The 17,757-nt window shown below is 44.8% G+C and overlaps 1 protein-coding gene and 1 pseudogene across 2 annotated transcripts in view; one reads left to right on the forward strand and one right to left on the reverse strand.

Annotated features, from left to right (window-relative positions):
• Window positions 1–17,757, reverse strand: part of LOC105469424 (fatty acid desaturase 2) — a 108,034-nt gene that overhangs the window by 86,389 nt on the left and 3,888 nt on the right. The window lies entirely within an intron of this gene.
• LOC105469810 (prostaglandin E synthase 3-like) lies at window positions 540–1,307 on the forward strand (annotated as a pseudogene).

The raw sequence follows: 17,757 nt of genomic DNA on the forward strand, positions 1-17,757 counted from the left end.
GAGGAGCATCAATGAAATGTGTATACCCTTTGAATGAGTAAGTCCACTTCTACGAACTTATTTTATAGAAATTAGCAAAGATATGCCTATAAGTATGTTCAAAGAAGTACCAGTTTTGAGTACATATAATTTAAAAATACTCATAAAGTGATATATGCAGCTATTTTTTAAATGGCACAGAGCCATATGCTCTAATCTAAAATGATATACAATTATATAAGTGACCACAAGCAAGTTACAAAACATGTAATCTAATCTTTGTTTAAAAATTTAAGATAAGGCTGGGCACAGTGGCTCATGCCTGTAATCCCAGCACTTTGGGAGACCGAAGTGGGCGGATCACCTGAGGTCAGGAGTTCAAGACCAGCCTAGCCAATGTGGTGAAACTCCATCTCTACTAACAATACAAAAAATTAGCTGGGTGTGGTGGTGGGTGCCTGTAATCCCAGCTACTTGGGAGGCTGAGGCAGGAGAATCGCTCGAGCCCAGGAGGCAGAGGTTGTGGTGAGCTGAGTTTGCGCCATTGCAGTGAAGCCTGGGCAACAAGAGTAAAACTCCATCTCAAAAAATAATAATAATAAATAAATAAGATAAATATGTCGAGCCTGTTGCTGCCACCATCGCCTGAAGGGAGCAAGAAGAGGTTGCAACCAGGGAGAAAACACAGGAGAAGAGTCAACTCCCTAGCCGCAGCCACTGCCAGAAAGGCCCATGCACCCATTTCCCCATCCCCCTGTCCCCTTTACAATGCCACCTGCTTCTGCAAAGTGGTACAATCAATCGAAGGGACCATGTCTTCACTGAATTTTCTGTTGAAGACAGTAAAGCTGCTCATGTACATTTTGAAAAATCCAAACGTACATTCAGTTGTCTTGGAGGAAATGATCATTTTAAGCATTTAAATGAAATTGATCTTTTTCACTGTATTGATCCAAATGATTCTGAGCCTAAAAGAATGGACAGATCAATTTTATGTTGTTTATGAAAAGGAGAATCTGGCAGTCATGGCCAAGGTTAACAAACAAAAAAAAGGGCAAAGCTTAACTGGCTTAGTGTGGACTTCAACAATTGGAAAGACGGAAGATGATTCAGATGAAGACATGTCTAATTTTGATCATTTCTCTGAGGTGATAAACAGCATGGGTGGTGGTGTGGATGTAGATTTACCAGAAGTAGATGGAGCAGATGATGACTCATGAGAAAGTGATGATGAAAAAATGCTAGAGCTAAAGAATATTGTCATCACTTGGATTTTGAGAAAGAAAAATAACTGCTCTGCAAGATTTCAGAACGGAGAGAACTCCTGAATTGATTGCTCAAAAGGCATGCTCTATTTGCCTACTTTAACCCATTTTTCAACCTGTTTTGTTTTTGAAAAGGCTTCACAGAGGGTTGATATGTACCATTGTATGGGGCAATTTTAAGGTAAGCTAAGGCAATAACCTGATGTATGAAGACATCCCAGATTTCCAGGAAGCTGTTGAGGTCCTAGGCAATGGATACAGCAGTTGGAATAAATACAAACATCTCACCTAAGTCTCCTTTTCTTCATAGCATAGATACTGACATGATAGAAAGCTCTCAGCTTAGGGAAACAGAACTAAATTTTAGGTTATAGAACATGGATTCAGAAGTGGCTGGAACAAATTGGCTGACACCTTACTGGTAACCTACTATTCTTCTGGTATTATCCTTCAGGATTTTTCACTAAAGTTTATTTTTCAAAAAATTTACTTCACATGATTCTTGTCAGTGTTCCAGATGTATCTTAGCTAAAACTAGTGAATGCCTTAACTTAGATGGTTTTTTAAAATTATTCATTTGGGCCGGTTGCGGTGGCTCACACCTGTAATCCCAGCACTCTGGGGGGCCAAGGCAGGTGGATCACCTGAGGTCAGAAGTTCGAGACCAGTCTGGCCAACATGGGGAAACCCTATCTCTACAAAAATTAGCTGGGCGTGTTGGCAGGCACCTGTAATACCAGCTGCTCAGGAGGCTGAGGCAGGAGAATCACTTGAACCCGGGAGGCGGAGGTTGCAGTGAGCCGAGATCGCGCCATTGTACTCCAGCCTGGGTAACAGAGTGAGACTCTGTCTTTAAAAAAAAAAAAAAAAAAAAATTATACATTTGGTATTGTTTGACCCTTAAGCTTTTACATCTCTTAGCATGGAGGACAAAGAAAGCTGTACGTTGTTGTATGAGAGTGTGTACATTTAGACCAGATTTGTAGTTGCACTGTCAATATGACAAATGAGTGAAAAAAATGTTTAATACTTTTTTTTTAATTTCTTTTTTTGATTCAGCTTATACCAGAGCTGAAAACCTCAAGTTAAGTTCATGACAGTGGGGATTTTTAAAAACATCTACATTCTTTCTAATAAACTGTTGGAAGACTTAAGAAAAAATAAGATACATATCTACTGGCATACGTGTAGAAAAAGTCTGGAGAAACAGAAATAGAAGCTCTTTCTGGGGATGCTTTTACTCTGGTTTGTTTAAATTTGTTAGAATAAGCATGCATCCTGCATACCATCTTCATAATAAAATAAAAGCAATCAAGACTTTAACAACAAATGGGCATCTGGGGCAGGTCCCTTCTAAAGTGCCTGTAGGTGCCAGGAGTCGCACAGCCCACTCTCCATGCCTGACCCCGCTCTGTGCACTCTGCACGCCGACCCAGGTCACTGCTGAGCAGCTGGAAGGAAGATGGTGCCTGATGGACACCAAAGGCTTTGATGAAGACATGAAAGAACTGGCAGTGGGAAGAGCTCTGCAAAACATGGGTGCAATGGCCAGACCAGATTGTATCATCTCTCATGATAGCAACAACCTCACCATAAAAACTGAGAGCACTTTGAAGACAACAGTTTTCTTCTTACACCCTGGTTAGAGAAGTTAGAAGAAACTACAGCTGATGGCAGAAAAACTCTGACTGTCTGCACTTACAGATGGCGCATTGGTTCAACATTGGGAGAGGGATGGGAAGGAAAAACACAACAACAAGAAAATCAAAAGATGGGAAATTAGTGATGGACTATGTCATGAACAATGTCACCTGTACTCAGATCTAGGAAGAAGTAGAATATTACACCATGGAATACTATGCAGCCATAAAAAAGGATGAGTTCATGTCCTTTGCAGGGACATGGATGAAGCTAGAAATCATCATTCTCAGCAAGCTAACACAGGAACAGAAAACCAAACACTGCATGTTCTCACTCATAATTGGGAGTTAAACAATGAGAACACATGGACACAGGGAGGGGAACATCACACACCGGGGACTGTCGAGGGGTGGGGGGCAAGGGGAGGGATAGCATTAGGAGAAATACTTAATGTAGATGATAGGTTGATGGGTGCAACAAACCACCATGGCACGTGTATACCTATGTAAGAAACCTGTACATTCTGCACATGTACCCCAGAACTTAACGTATAATTTAAGAAAAAAGGAAATGAAAAAAAAAAGTAGAATAAAAATTCCACCATCACTTTGGACAGGAATTAGCTACGAAAATAAACAGGCTCAGTTCAATGAGCAGATCTCCATACTGCTGGGTTTGTTTTTTTTTCTTCATTACTGTGTTCAATTATCTTATCACAAACATTTTACATGCAACTATTTCAAAGTGTTGATTTGGTTAGGATCATCCCTTTGGTTAATAAATGTGTCCACGCTAAGAACAAAAACAAATATAAAACAAACAAAACAAAGAATGTAGTGTGTTTCCTTTAGCAGCTGTATGACCTCAGGATAAGTTATTGACCTCTCTGACTCACAGCTTCTTCATTTGTAAAATGGTCAACAAGAATATTGTCAATCTCAGAAAGTCGTTGGCAGAGTTAAATGAGGAAATATATGTGAACGCTTGAGCACAGGACTTAGCCGATGTCCGTGCCTAATAAATGATCCCCTGTCTCTTCTTTACTCCTTCTATCCCTGTAGCCATGTTCTGTCCCCCTAGGACGTTAGTCTTGAGTGAATGGCCAATTTTGGTTCTCTGTACAGGAACAGTTTGTCTTTCTCTTCCATGTCGCTGGTTTTCATCCTTGGATTGTCATTTTGTGTTTATTAACGACGGCGAGGTTGACTATTCTAGTAGCCAGTGGGCATGTCCTGTTTCCACAGAGTCTCCTTCTGGCTTGGCCCATCTGTGTACCTGGGTAGGGCTTGCTGATTTGTGTGTGTCACATTAGGACGAATGGTTGGGAGCTGGCCTTTGGATTGTGGGAAACTGAAGTGGCAGAACGGAGGGGCTCTCCTCTGGGTTGCCAACTCACCGTAACTGTCAAAGCTCTCCTTTAGCAGTTCCTTCATCTAGAGCTAAATGGCTGGTGTCTACCAGCACAGGGTGAGGGGACAGGGAGAGGGTGCGAGAGTGTTAAAGAGTGTGAGCAGCCGACAGATGGAGCTGTTTAGTAGGTAGACTTTCAGGAATCCCTGGCATGGCCCCGCTGGCTCACTCCCATCCCCCGCCATCCTCCTGTCCAGGACTGACACTGTGCAATGGGATAGCTGTATCCTCCCGCATTCTTTATTTATTTATTTTTTTTGAGATGGAGTTTCAGCTCTGTCACCCAGGCTGGAGTACAATGGCACGGTCTCAGTTTACTGCAACCTCTGCCTCCTGGGTTCAAGCGATTGTCCTGCCTCAGACTCCCAAGTAGCTGGGATTACAGGCGCCCACCACTTCACCTGGCAAATTTTTGTGTTTTTAGTAGAGACAGGGTTTCGCAATGTTCGCCAGGCTGGCCTAGAACTCCTGACCTCAGATGATCCGCCTGCCTTGGTCTCCCAAAGTGCCCGCCCACGCTCTTTCTTGGCTGTGGTTTTCTACATTCCACTGAAATTCATTTAACTCCCTTGTCCACTGAAGGGCCATCCTATTTTCTTCAGTTTTATGAGCTTAGTTTTCCTTCCTTCCTTCCTTCCTTCCTTCCTTCCTTCCTTCCTTCCTTCCTTCCTTCCTTCCTTCCTTCCTTCCTCCTTCCTTCCTTCCTTCCTCCCTCCCTCCCTCTCTCCCTCCCTCCCTTCCTCCCTTCCTTCCTCCCTTTTTCTTCTATCCTTCCATTTTTCTTTCTTTTGCTCTCTCTTTCCTCTTCTCCTTTTTCTTCTCTTCTCTTCTGTCTTTTCTCTTTTCTTTTCTTCTTTTCTTTCCAGGATCTTGCTCTGTCACCCAGACCGGAGTGCAGTGGTGCAATCACAGCTCACTGCAGCCTTGAATTCCTGGGCTTAAGTGATCCTTCAGCCTCAGCTTCCCATTGTTTCTTTGCTTAATTTTAATGGCAAATCAGGAGGGGAGAAAGACAAACACGTGTTTGGTTTGCTACACTGCCAAGAAGTCCGGACTAGCCTTTTAAAAGGCTGACTTCTTTTCTGACTTCTTTTCATTTGAAGGTTTTGATCCACGCCAAAGTTCCCATGTCCCAGAAGAGGTACTACTTGCTGTTATGAACATTGATGCCCTTATGTAAATGCGGGCTGTGAGCACACCTTCTGATCCACCTCGATGGATCAGTCTAGATGTCATGCACCATAGGAGTTGCTGTGCATGCATAACTCGCTTACTCCTCATGGGAACCCAGTGAAGCGGGTATTACAATCCCCACCTTAAAGATGAGGTAATTGGGGCTTAGAAAGGAAACTAACTTGTGTGAGAATTTTTACAATATTCATTTATTCAAGAAATATTTACCAAAAGCCTTCTATGTGGCAGTCACTATTCTAGGTGCTGGGGATAGAGAAGTAAACAAGACAAAGTCTGCCCCCCAGAGCTTATATTCTAGTTGGCAGAGATGGACAATACAGGAACTAACAAACAAACAAATATATGGCGTGTCAGGTGGTGATTGTGCTATGGAGAAGAACAAGGCAGGAAAGGGAGCGGGGACAGGAATTGAAGTAGGGCACCCTCTTAGACTAGATGAGAAGGCCTCACTGAGAAGGTAGCGTCAAGACCCAAATGGGGACAATACAAGCTCCCTCTCTGATAAATGACAACCACAAAATGAGTCTTTTTTCAAGAAGGGAATCAACTCTAATTAAATAGAGACCATGAGGCCCGGGTGCGGTGGCTCACGTCTGTAGTCCCAGCTACTTGGGAGGCCGAAGCAAGAGGATCTCTTGAACCAAGGAGTTCAAGACCAGCTTGGACAACGCAATGAGACCTCTGTCTCTTCAAAAATGAATAAACAAATGGAGACTATAAAGCAAAGTACTTTATTTGGGTACTATACAGGCATTTCTCTGGGAAGCTGACTTTCCAACTGTAAATGACTACATAAAGATACTGGATGAGCTGAGGTAGGAGCTCAGGTGAAGGTCTCAGTGAGCTCTGCTCTGTTCTCTATCATAGGTTACAGGTTCCTCCACTTCATCTTCCTACTATTTGACATAAAGAGATAAGAACTCTCCCATCAAACTGTTTGATTGTAATATGCCTTTACTACCTAAAATATAAACTTTCATGTTTGGTAGACATCAAGGATTGTGAATCAGGTTTTAGCTATAATAAGCCATAAGACGGTATGCCACCACTTATGTAAAAAACAGGAAAAGGTGCATATGCACACACATGAGTACATACATGCACTCATCTTCACACACATGTGCTGTCATAGACAGCAGAGAATGCCCTTAATTCTTCTCCTCTCTAAATGTGTGCCCTCTTGCAATGAGACTTTACACTTCTTTCCACCATGATGTGGGGTCTATTTCTCCATCCCTTGATCCTGGACGTGGCCATATGAGGTTCATTAGCAAATATAATGAAAGCAGAAACTTGATACGGCTTGTGTGTTGGAGTATAACCCCTTTCGCTGCTGGGAACTCTTCTGTCATCACATGAGTCGGAGCTAGTCTCCCAGATGATGGGAGGCATGTGGCCATCACTTCAGTTGACATAAGCCAACTTCCAGACATGCAAGGATCTTCTGGTCCACCCAGCCTGACAATTCCAGACATGTGACTGAGGGTATCCTCTACCACCTAGCCTTGCTGAGCAAGCCCAGACTAGAAGTGCTCCACAGGCCCATAGACTCCCAAGCTTGTTTTTTTCTTAACTCACTAAGCTTTGAAGTGTCTTGTCATGCAGCAAAAGCCAACATATATGTGCAGAGAATATCTCTTGAAAGAATTTCTTAACTGCTGACATTGGTTGGCTGCTGGGAAAGGTGGGTGTGGTCAGAGGCAGGGATCACAGGGAAACTTCGTTCACTGCATTATACTTTTTTTTGTATCTTTTGAATTTTGAACCCTATGTATTAACCTGCCCTAAAAAACACACACACAATTGTAAAATGTTACAGTCATAAAACATGACTGATGGAGAAGAGAGTTTTCATCCATAAATTGTACATTTTGCTGTTACTTCAAAAATACAGTAGGTCATCATTTAAGGATGCTGATAGGTTCTTGGGAACTGCAACTTTAAATGAAACGACGTATAACAAAACCAATTTGACCACAGGCTAATTGACAGAAACAAGAGTTAGGTTCCTACAGCATATTTCTGTCACAAAAGCATCAACAAACTTCTAGATAAAGACCAGAACACTCCCAATATATTAACATTGAAATAAATGTGAACTACACATACATTTATGAAAGATTGGTAAAAACAAATAAGATAATTAGTTACCCAATTGTTTCAGTTCAAGTGGCCGGAGTCTATCTCTGCAACTCAGGGCATAAGGTGGGATCCAACCCCGGGCAGGACACCATCCTGTCGCAGGGCACACATTCACACCACACACACACACACACACCTCTGTCTCTCTCCCACACACACACTCACACACACACGCACTCACACACATATACAGTGACACACACTCTTACACATTTACACTCACTCTCTCCCACACACACTCTCACACACACAAACACACACACACTCTCACACAAACTCACACAGACACACTCATACTCACACACACTCACACTCACACATTTTAACACACACACTCACACTGTCTCACACACACTCTCACACAGCCTCTCACACGCTCTCTCACACACATATATCCCCACACTCACATCCTCACTCTCCCTCACACGCTCACACTCACATCCACACATACACCCACACTCACACACACCCACATTCCCACACACACACTCACCTCCCCACACTCATACATGCACAGTCACGTACCCACTCACATCCCACACTTACCCACACCCTCACACACACCTACGCTCACTCACATATCCACACTCACTCAAACTGGGACAGTCTAAACACAGTGTAGACAATTTAGATGTGCAATTCACATCTTTGCACATCTTTGGGATGTGGGAGGAAGTCGGGGGACCTGGAGAAAACCCTGCAACACAAGCTCAGACACCCAAGGAGAACGTGCAAACTTCACTCAGAAAGTGGCCCCGGCAGGGAATCGATTTTTCCTCTCAGCAGTGTTATAATGAAATGACGTTAATCGAGGACCCGCTGTAACTGAACTGAAAACAAACATGCACGGCTTTTTCTTTTGTTTCCCTTTCTCAGATGCATCTAAGACCTTTGTCCTCAACACAAGCCTCAGCGTACTATCTGGTGTTCCAGACAATAGCCCAGGCTGCAGTGGCTGAATGTGAGTGCTTCTGACAGTTTCTAAGCCTGTAACACCATGCAGTATTGTTTTGTTCACATCTTGCCAAAGTTCTTATTCCGAGGTCCACTTTCTTTCCACTGTAGTGTGCTACCTCCTTACTGGGGAAGAAGGATGAGAGCACTGGGACCTGAGCTAAACTGGTTGCATCTGATTAAACTTGAATTGGCTTAGAAAATAGGAGGGGGGGCCGGGCGCGGTGGCTCAAGCCTGTAATCCCAGCACTTTGGGAGGCCGAGACGGGCGGATCACGAGGTCAGGAGATCGAGACCATCCTGGCTGACACGGTGAAACCCCGTCTCTACTAAAAAATACAAAAAACTAGCCGGGCGCGGTGGCGGGCGCCTGTAGTCCCAGCTACTCGGGAGGCTGAGGCAGGAGAATGGCGTGAACCCGGGAGGCGGAGCTTGCAGTGAGCTGAGATCCGGCCACTGCACTCCAGCCTGGGCGGCAGAGCGAGACTCCGTCTCAAAAAAAAAAAAAAAAAAAAAAAAAAAAAGAAAGAAAATAGGAGGGGGCTGGGCGCAGTGGCTCACGCCTGTAATCCCAGCACTTTGGGAGGCCAAGGTGGGAGGATTGCTTGAGCTCAGCAGTTTGAGATCCATCTGGGCAACATAGTGAGGCCCCATCCCTACTAAAAACTTAAAAAATTAGCCAGGAGGGCCGGGCGCGGTGGCTCAAGCCTGTAATCCCAACACTTTGGGAGGCCGAGATGGGCGGATCACGAGGTCAGGAGATCGAGACCATCCTGGCTAACACGGTGAAACCCCGTCTCTACTAAGAAATACAAAAAAACTAGCCGGGCGAGGTGGCGGGCGCCTGTAGTCCCAGCTACTCGGGAGGCTGAGGCCGGAGAATGGCGTGAACCCGGGAGGCGGAGCTTGCAGTGAGCTGAGATCCGGCCACTGCACTCCAGCCTGGGCTACAGAGCGAGACTCCGTCTCAAAAAAAAAAAAAAAAATTAGCCAGGTGTGTTGGCACGTGCCTGTAGTACCAGCAACTCGGGAGCCTGGGGTGGGAAGATTGCTTCAGTCTGAGAGGTTGAGGCCGCAATGGGCCATGACCACGCCACTGCCCTCTAACCTGGGCTACAGAGTGAGACCTTGTCTCAAAAAAAAAAAAGAGAACAAGAAAAGAGAAGGATTTATTCCCTTGCTCAATTCAGGGGAAGGTTGAATAATCTAACCGTGGGAAATGTGGGGATGGGACAGCCTCGGGAACAATTGGATCCCGGGACTTGAATGCTGCCAGGTTCTCTCTCCCGTTTCACCTTGAGGTGGCCTCATTCCCTCTTCCTGACGACAGTTTCTGGCAACAACTCTTGTTTTCTGGCAACAAGACAGTTCTGAAAACAACTGAGTCAGCATTTATGGCTTCCTGCATTAGAACATAACACCTTCTAATCTCTGGAGGTATAAGGTCAGACACCCGAGGAAGATCTCTGACTGGTACTCCCTCCTTGGGTCAAGTTCCCATGACTGGATGGATCAACCATGGCCTGGAAATCAACCTCCCTTGAGCTCAGTCTACACGCTAGAGTAGGAGAAGAAGCCATTTTCAGAAGAGGTGGCTGCTTCCAGGAGAAAAGTAACTGCTAGACATAATACTAGAATCTGGGTGCAGAAAACTATGGGCTTTGGAGTCAAGATTAAGTAAGCCACCCAAAGTCACAGTGTGGTGGTGGCCACTCCACTACAGTGTGACTTTGGGTAGTTTAATCTTTCCAAGCCTCAGTTTTGCCATCAGTAATACCTACCCCATAGGATTGCCTTAGGTGTTGACGATAGCATGCCCGGTGCGCATAGTACGGGCGTCCGCACAGGTAAAAACTCTTCACTGTGTCTGCTCAGCCCCAGCACCAAATAGACCTACTGGGGACCCTTCTGCAACATGGAAACTACTTGTGAATAAAGTCTCAGAATATTAGGTTGGAAGAGACCTGAGATATCATTCAGTCATCCCCAAGAGCTGGTCCACAAACTGGTCCGAGATATGACAGAGTTTTCAACAGCTAATGAAAACAGTAGAAAAATAAAAAAGAATGTAGAGTATTCCATAAAATTAAGGTTATTCCATTTAAATGTTGGCCTTTTATGAAAAAATTATGTCCTAATTTTTTGGTACTAAAATGGTTTTTGTTTTTTTATTTTGTGCTGTGTGTTTTTGTGGGGATTTTCTGTTTGTTTTTTGAGATGGGATCTTGCTCTGTCACCCAGGTTAGAGTGCAGTGGCACAAACACAGCTCACTGAAGCCTCGACCTCCTAGGCTCAAGCAACCAGCCCTGACTCCAGTTTTGAGCATCTGAAAGAAGTTCAGTAGGTCTGGAACACAGAAGCAGCCAAGGGATGGGGAAGTGGAAGGGAGAGTTTCAGGCAAGAGGAAAATTGAGAGACAAGGCTGGAGGGGCAGGCAGGCTCAGGCTGCAAGGGCCTGGCAGGACACACTGAAGAGCTGGACTTTATCTTCAGGTTAGGGAGAAGCCAGGAGATTGACTGGCTACAGATGGAGAGGAAAGTAGAGGGTGGCAAGACTGGAGGTAGGAGGTAATCTACTCACTCATTCAACAAATATTTATGGAGTATCTACCCTATGCCAAGCACTGTTCTAAGAAATGGAAGTACAGCTGTGTGCAAGCATTTGCTCCCACGCTACTCGTATTTTAGTCGGGGAGACAGATAACCACCAAATAATTTCCGAGAGTCGTCAGTGTGCTGGGAGGAAACAAAAATAATAGATAGAAACTGAGAGAGGGCAGGAAGAGATGGGGCACCACGGGAGACAGGTTATGAGGAATATTGAAGAGCTAGAAGGAAAGACATGGTTCGTCTCCTAGATGAAGATGGAGTCTTGTCAGTGCTGAGTACAGTTAAGGACTAGCAGATCCTAGTATTTATAAAAGCTGCCCTTAAATGGAAGCATACAGATTGTTAGTGTAGTCTTCCCACTTAGTGATGTAAGCCTGAGTTTTAAAAAGCAGTAACGTGGCAAGAATCTGGTTTCCTTCTCAGTTCTGGCAGGAGCTTTCTTGTGCAAAAGGATTAGGAGCAAGGGAAAAGCTGAGACAGATGTGTAGCCTTGCTCATAGCCATCTCTCTTCCTGCAAGTCCGGTACCATTAGCTATGTAAAGTCGGAACTTAGAGTAGGAGTGCGTGTCTCTGTGTTTTTGTATGCGTGTTCTCTTCTTGCCAATCTCTAACCTAATCTGACACTGCAGGAAGGCAAGAAAGGCCTCTCTGAGAGAAGGATATTTATTGAAGCTAAGAACTGATTACTCCTGTAATCCCAGCACTTCGGGAGGCTGAGGCAGGAGGATGGCTTGAGGCCAGAAGTTCTAGACCAATCTTGGCATTATGGCGAGGCTGCATCTCTACTAAAAAAATTAGCCAGGCCTGGGGGTGCATGCCTGTAGTTCAAGCTACTCAGGAGGCTGAGGTGGGAGGATCACTTGAGCCCAGGAGGTCAAGGCTGCCGTGAGCCATGATGGTGCCACTGCATTTCAGCGTGGGCAACACAGTAAGACTCTGTCTCAAAAACAAAAACTAACTGAACCCTAAGGAGCCAGGCTAACAAAGATCTGAAGGCAAAGTACTACAAGAAGGCAGAACAAGAGAGTGGTGAATTTGGCATGTTCAAAGCATAGAATGAGAGGTGGTGTGGCTAAAGTATGTAGTGCCTGAGGGGGCACCAGTAGAAATGAGGTTTGTGGTTTGAGAGGGAAGCAGTGGCCAGATCACCAGAGATCTTGAAGGTCTTGGTAAGGTATTTTTAAGTACACTCAGAACTCCTGTAAGTTCTGAGCAAGAGAAAGAAATTATCTGACATATTTTTTAAAATATTAGTTTATTTGTAAAGAATCTGTTGTAAAGGGGAAAGAAGGAAAACACAGAGCCCAGTTAGGCGACTATTGTAGCAGTCCAGGCAAAGATAGATGTCGCTTCAATCAGTGGCAAAAGTGATGGAGATTGAGAGAAGCAGATACTTTTAGAATGTCTTTTCTTTCTTTCCTTCTTTCTTTCTTCCCTTTCTTTTTCTTTCTTTCCTTTTTCTCCTTCTTTCCTTCCTTCCCCTTTCCTTTCTCTTTCTTTCTCTTTTCTTTCTTTCTTTCCCTTTCTTTCTTTGTCTTTCTTTTTCTTTTTCTTTTCTTTCTTTCTCTTTCTTCCCTCCCTCCCTCCCTCCCTCCCTCCCTCCCTCCCTTCCTTCCTTCCTTCTGACCGAGTTTCGCTCTTGTCGCCCAGGCTGGAGTGCAATGGTGCAGTCTCGGCTCACCGCAACTTTCATCTCCTGTGTTCAAGCAATTCTCCTGCCTCAGCCTCCTGCGTAGCTGGGATTACAAGCGCCCGCCACCATGCCCAGCTAATTTTTATATTTTTAGTACAGATAGTGTTTCGCCATGTTGGCCAGGCTGGTCTCGAACTCCTCACCTCAGGTGATCTGCCCACCTTTGCCTCCCAGAGTGCTGGGATTACAGGCGTGAGCCACTGTGCCCAGCCTAGAATATCCTTTGGAAGTAGAATAAAGACCTCATTAGTTGGAGGTACAGGGGCAGGGGTGATGGTAGAGATGAAGGAATAAGAGAAATAAATCTGATTCTAGCATTTGAGTAGAGCAAATAAATAGATAATGGGACCATTTACCAAGATGAGGGAACAGAGTGAGTACAGGGGTGAAAAATTAAAAATTCTATTTTAATGTTATGTTTGAAACACCTCAGCTGGGAGCAGTGGCTTATGCTTATAATCCCAGCACTTTAGGAGGCCGTGGTGGACGGCACCATGCCCAGATAATTTTTGTATTTTTAGTAGAGACAGGGTTTCACCATGTTGGCCAGGATGGTTTCGATCTCCCGACCTCATGATCTGCCCACCTTGGCCTCCCACAGTGCTGGGATTACAGGCGTGAGCCACCGCACCCAGCCAAGGCCTGATTCTCTCTTACTGCAGAAGGGTCTCCTCCATGTGACAAAAAAATATGACTGTATTTGCTAAGCAACATTAGCAGAAATAACTCTCCCCCATTCCCTGCTCCCAAGGATTAATTCCAGTTTAATGGGCTCTGCGGCAGCTGCTAATCATTGGGTCATTGTTATCAGAGGGTTGAGTTACTCTATTCGGTGTAGGTCATAAGCCAGGCAGCAGACCTGGGCTTTGGGAAACAGGGTCTGTTCCTTTTTGTAGGAAGTCACAAACCAAAAGCAATCACAGACCTCTACAGTATTCCTTTTCCATACCTACCACGTGATGTTAGACCTCTGTCTCTGACCTTCCGTTTCCTCATGATAAAAAGGAAATAGTGACTTCTTTTCCTTCCTCCCCTTCCTCCCTCCCTCCCTTTATTCCTTCCTTCCTTTCTTCCTTCCTCCCTCCCTCTTTCCCTCCCTCTCTCCCTCTCTCTCTCTCTCTCTCTCTTTCTTTCTTTCTCTTTCATGAGACGGAGTCTCACTCTGTCCCCCAGGCTAGAGTGCAGTGGTGCAATCTTGGCTTACCGCAGCCTCTGCCTCCCAGGTTCAAGCGATACTTCTGCCTCAGCCTCCCGAGTAGCTGGGATTACATGGCATGCGCCATCACGCCCGGCTAATTTTGTATTTTTAGTAGAGACAGGGTTTCTCCATGTTGGTCAGGTTGGTCTTGAACTCCCGACCTCAGGTGATCTGCCCACCTCAGCCTCCGAAAGTGCTGGGATTACAGGCATGAGCCACTGCACCCAGCAGAAATAGTGATTTCTAACCTATCTCATCTATTTTAATAACAAGGCTTAAAGGACACCAGGTATGTTAAAGTGCCATACATGTATTTTCTTAGCTAGCAATATTGGTGAGGTCAAACTTTAACCAAGCTCACTAGATAATGATTTATTAATATGTGGTGAAAGTCATAACTATTTTTTTAAATAAATAATTTTCTACAGCAAAAATGGCATCAACTTAGTAAGTGCATCAAATTTAGATGACTTAAATGACAGGCTGGGGAACCTATCTAAGAAACTGGGTTAGGCCAGGCATGGTGGCTCACGCCTGTAATCCCAACACTTTGGGAAGCCAAGGTGGGAGGATCACTTGAGCCTAGGAATTTGAGACCAGCCTGGGCAACACAGTGAGACCCTGTCTCTACAAAAAATAAAAAATTAGCTGGATACAATGGTGCATGCCTATAGTCCCAGCTACTTGGGAGGCTGAGGTGGGAGGAACGCTTGAACCTCAGAGGTGGAGACTTCAGCGATCCATGATTGTGCCACTGCACTCCAGCCTGGAATGCAAGACAGAGCAAGACCCTGTCTCAAAACTCAAATAAAATAAGGTGGGTTGTTATCTGCAGGTGGACATTGATAAAAAGTATGGTATGTTAGGTAAAACTTTAATTTAAAGCACAGATTCCTAGTGCTGGAAAGCATCTGGCCAATCTCTTCACTTTACAGATAAAGGATCCAAAACCCATAGAGGTGGACATAATTGTCCAAGATTACACAGCAGTAGGTGGACTAGCAGGTCCAGGTTGCAGGTGTCTCAACTACAATCCTTATTCTTTCTATTCTACCACATTGCCTCCCTTCCTTGGTACATTCTACTGAAACTTGATGGATCCTTCTCCAACTCTGAAGTGCACAGAGAATAGAATTTGAGATCTTCATATCCCAGAGTCTAGTGCTTTGTTCCTGCATCTTTAGTGTGCACAGTATTAGTGGAGAGGTACTTGGTCAAGGAGCTGTAGGACACAATTCCTTTCCTGTTCTGGTGACAAGAAGTGCAGTAAAACTAAGGAATGCATACTAAGTGCTCGAGGAATACCTGTGAAATAATTTGGCAGCAGGCCGGGCGCAGTGGCTCAAGCCTGTAATCCTAGCACTTTGGGAGGCCGAGACGGGCGGATAACGAGATCAGGAGATCGAGACCATCCTGGCTAACACGGTGAAACCCCGTCTCTACTAAAAAATACAAAAAAAAAACTAGCTGGGCGTGGTGGCGGGCGGCTGTAGTCCCAGCTACTCGGGAGGCTGAGGCAGAATGGCGTAAACCTGGGAGGCGGGGCTTGCAGTGAGCTGAGATCGCACCACTGCACTCCAGCCTGGGCGACAGAGCAAGACTGCATTAAGGAAATCCCATGAATTCCTCTATGAGCCTACCTCCACCCCATCCCAATCTCCATTCTTAGAATGCAGCAAAATGAAAGAGTCCTGTTTCTAGCTCTCGCTCTGCCTCTAATAGAGGTATGACTGGGATTCTCCCTTTAGTTTAAGCACTGTATGTCATAAATTATTTGTAATATTACTTGACATTAATCTGCAGAATTATTATAGATGACTTTTCTTAAAACAAAGACTGGTTCCGTTAACTTTAGTGCCTACTGTGTGCCTACTGTGTTGTAGTCACTACACCCCCATAAGTTATCCAATTTCACAGAAATCCAGATTTTTCAAAAATGGTTTTGGTCTTTAATGGCCTGAGGGACTGCGACTGAGGGGAGGCTGCAGCAGAGGCAGAGCACAACCAGTATTGCTCCTCCTATGCGTGTTGACTTTGTAAAGGATACAGGCTATTGGAAAAACTATTATGTTTAGGATCTTTTGTTAAAATGAATCAAAATTTGAATTCACAACTCAGGCTATTCCAACAGCCACTGGCAGTTAGGTTATTCAATTATGGCTTCACTACAATTGGCATTAAGGTCTTTTTATTTTTTCTTCTTTAGCGAGAAAATGGTGGGGCAGTGGGGAAGGGGTCTCACTATGTTATCTAGGCTGGTCCTTCAACTCCTGGGCTCCAGTAATCCTCCCACCTCAGCTTCCCAAAGCACTGGGATTATAGGCACGAGTCACTGTGCCTGACCTGGCATTAGGATCTTAAGCTCATTTCGTTCTCTTCCTTGAGGATTAATTTGGCTAGAACAAGTAGTATTCATAAGTGGCAACCTAAAATTAAGCATGTGATTCATATCCAGGATAAGGCAAGTTCTCTTAGGATCAACAGGGCCCACAAGGCAAACGTTTCCTTTAGTTGGCCTGGATATGGGTTTATTGCAGTCTGCATGACCACATGTGTAGGTGGATAAGGAGATGAGAGGGCAATACAACATTTGCCTAGTAGCCTATATGCTTACTCACCTGTATTTTTTCAGGTTGAAATCATCAGTTAATTCAGCAAATTATTTATTTATTCATTCATTCATTCATTCATTCATTCAATTTTGAGACAGAATCTGGCTCTGTCGCCCAAACTGGAGTGCAGTGGCTCAATCTCGGTTCAGTGCAACCTCTGCCTCCTGGGTTCAAGCAATTCTCCTGCCTCAGCCTCCCAAGTACCTGAGATTACAGGCACCCCCCACCACGCCTGGCTCATTTTTGTATTTTAGTAGAGAGAGGGTTTCACCATGTTGGCCAGGTGGGTCTAGAGCTCCTGACCTCAGGTGATCTGCCCTCCTCGGCCTCCCAAAATGCTGGGATTACAGGCATGAGCTACCACGCCTGGCCAACTCCACAAATGTATGTGGGATTCCACCTAGAACTCCAAACCAAGGTGCTCTGAACATGTATCGGTAGTATAAACAGAATCCACAGTCCTATCCTGAATTATAACCTCGTTAGGGAGGTGGCAAAATACATGACACTGACCTAAGAACATGAATAGCCAAGAAACATGAATGCAAATTCATGTCATATAAGCTGTTTAAATCCTGAGCAAGATGCATTTAATTTGCATCTATAATACTGACCTATTATCCATGATTCTCTTGTCTCTCTCCTCCCACAGACATGGCTAGGCATGACCCATATAGTACTGAACTTTGGATTCCCAGCACCTTACCAAAGTAGCTGCTGGGAATACAAAGAGAAGACACCCCACAAATGCTGAATAAAACACTTAATGAATGGTTCTAGGTAGGTGGGGTTAATCAAGGAATTATCCTACAGCTGGTACGGGTTTTTTGGCTTTTTCTGAGATGTGGTCTCTCCATGTTGCCCAGGCGATTCTCCTGCCTCTACCTCCCAAGTAGCTGGGATTACAGGCATTAATTTTTATATTTTAGTAGAGACAGAGTTTCACCATGTTGGCCAGGTGGGTGTCGAGCTCCTGGCCTCAGGTGGTCCACCTGCCTCTGCCTCCCAAAGTTCTGGGATTACAAGTGTGAGCCACCGCACCCAACCTAGTCTTTTT

The sequence above is a fragment of the Macaca nemestrina genome, chromosome 12, assembly GCF_043159975.1.
Source record: "Macaca nemestrina isolate mMacNem1 chromosome 12, mMacNem.hap1, whole genome shotgun sequence".
Taxonomy (NCBI): Eukaryota; Metazoa; Chordata; class Mammalia; order Primates; family Cercopithecidae; genus Macaca; species Macaca nemestrina.